Here is a 2,551-nt window from a genome sequence, read left to right as displayed (position 1 = left end):
AGGACATCCCTGTAGTCCGGTGGAATTACTCGGTGCTCCCAGATTAGGGCGTCCAAGTTCATTCCTTGGTCAGGGCATTAGATCCCACATACTGCAACTAAAAATACCACATGTGACAATTAAAATCCCTGCTCCCTCCCACATGCTACAATGAAGATTGAAGGGTCCTTGTGCTGGAACTAAAAACAAGCACAGCCAAGTAAATGAACAAATATTTGAAAGAAAGAAAGAAAGAGGTATGAGAATTCCCTGTTGCTTCAGTGGTTCGGACTTGATGCTTTCACTGTCAATGGCCAGGTTCAACACTTGGTTGTGGAACTAAGATCCCACAGCTTCTGTGGCATGACCAAACAAAACCCCAGAAAGATAACTGAGGAGTACAGAACTCCCAAAGTTTGAAAATGAAGCAATGACACTGCACACAGGCTGAGGATAGAGTAAGGATTGCCAGGAACCCAAAGTGCAAAAGCGGCACCTCTGCAATTCACAAGCCTCTTTAATGTTGTGGTTTAGGCTTCTCCTTCTCCTGCTTCTGAACCTAAATAACTTATTGCTCCTAAGAGAAATTGTTATGGGAAAAACATTATTTGAACTGAATGATAGTGAAAATAGCAAATTTTTGAGACAGAGCTAAAGCAGTTTCATGTGTTAATATGCATCACATTTGAAAAGAAGAAAGGTTGGAAAAACAATGACCTAAGTCAGTGCTATTCACAGACCTTTCTGCAGCAGTAGAAAACATTTTCATAATTGTTACATGTATTCCCTCATAAGGGCGATCAGCTTTTCACATATATAAATGCTTATGTTTCTTTTCTTTTCTGTGAGGTGTTCTGTTTATATCCTTTATCTGTATATTCATATGGAGTGTTCATCAGGCAGGGTTTGTTTTTTGTTTTTTTTTTTTTTTTTTTTTTTTGCCTTGCTGTAAGGATTAAGGGATCTTAGATCTTCAACCAGGGATTGACTCTCTGCCCCCTGCAGTGGAAGCACAAATCTCTAATAACCCGATCACTAAGGAATTCTCAATAAAATATATTTTCTATGTCCGTGTCTAATATGCCACTAGCACCAACTGGGAAACCTATTATCTTTACCTTAATTAATTTAACATTAAAAGATATGGCTAGAAGGACCAGATCTTCCTTACAAAGGAGTTTCAATTAACTTGTATACTCAGTAATTTGTGCATGTCTTCGATAGTTTCCTCAAGATGAGATTCCATGCCCCTCCCTAAATGTAGGCTGTGTTTAGCGGCTTGTTTCCAAGAACAGAATATGTCAGCAGGAAGGAGACAACTTTATAGCAGACGAACTAGTGGTAGGTCATATTGATAGTATGAATCCTTGATGGGAGATGATGAGAAAGATATTTTGCCTTGGAGGTATAGTTCTAAAATTATATAAACCCCAGGGCAATCAGGAGAAACATCCCAAACCCATATAGAGAGTCATTCTGCAAAATGCCTGTCCCTGAAGGACTCCTGAAAACTGTCAAAAGTCTTGAAAAACAAGGAAAGTTTAAGAAACTGCTATAGACCAGAGTAAGCTAAGGGAGGTATCTGTAGCTTTTTGCTCTATATTCTCATGCAGTTCAGTATCCTATATGGGACTATGAAACTAGGAAAGAACATTTGTGGAAAAACTGGTAAAATTTGAGAAAACCCTGGAACTTAGTTAAAGGTACCCTACTGAAAGTTGCTGGAATAATTGTGAAGCATAAAGGAAGTCATTTCACATACATACATTTCAGACATTGCAAGTGTTTTCTCTACACAACACCCACTTCATTTTGACTTCACGGAGATGGAAATCTGAAGTACGGCATACTTAACGGAAATCTTCGAATACAAAGGATCAATAATATTTAGACTGTGTCATCTGACTATAATGCAATAATGAGAAATTGACCAAGAAACGTCTTTGAAAATGCCATTCACTTGGAAAATAGAAATAACTATCTTAACACATAACATATATCTCTATGGAATTTTCATGCAAGAATCCTGGAGCAGATTGCCATTATTTTCTCCAGGGGATCCTCCTGACCCGGGATCGAACCCAGGCCTTTTGTGTCTCCTGCATTGGCTGGAAAGCGATTTACCAGTTGAGTGACCAGGGAAGCCCATGCAACATTTAGGCTTATCTTTAGAAGAGAATATTAGGATATACTCGGACGTGAATGATAATGAACAGTCTATTCACAAAAATTGTGGGACACATTTAAAGTTGTACGGAGAAACAATGGAAAGAGTAACAGACTTTATTTTCTTGGGGTCCAAAATGATTGTGGATGGTGAATGCAGCCATGAGCTTAAAAGATATGTGGCCCTTGGAAGAAAAGCTATGACAAGCCTAGACAGCCTATTAAAAAGCAGAGACATTTCTTTGCTGACAAAGTCCATCTAGTCACAGCTATGGTTTTTCCCACAGTCATGTATAGATGTGACAGCTGGACCGTAAAGAAGGTGGAGTGCCGAAGAACTGATGCTTTTGAACTGTGGTGTTGAAGACTCTCGAGAGTCCCTTGGACAGCAAGATTCAACCAGTCA

This window comes from Ovis canadensis, chromosome Y (assembly GCF_042477335.2).
Source record: "Ovis canadensis isolate MfBH-ARS-UI-01 breed Bighorn chromosome Y, ARS-UI_OviCan_v2, whole genome shotgun sequence".
Taxonomy (NCBI): domain Eukaryota; kingdom Metazoa; phylum Chordata; class Mammalia; order Artiodactyla; family Bovidae; genus Ovis; species Ovis canadensis.
The sequence above is the reverse complement of the archived record's forward strand: the minus strand, read 5'-3'. Positions refer to the sequence as shown.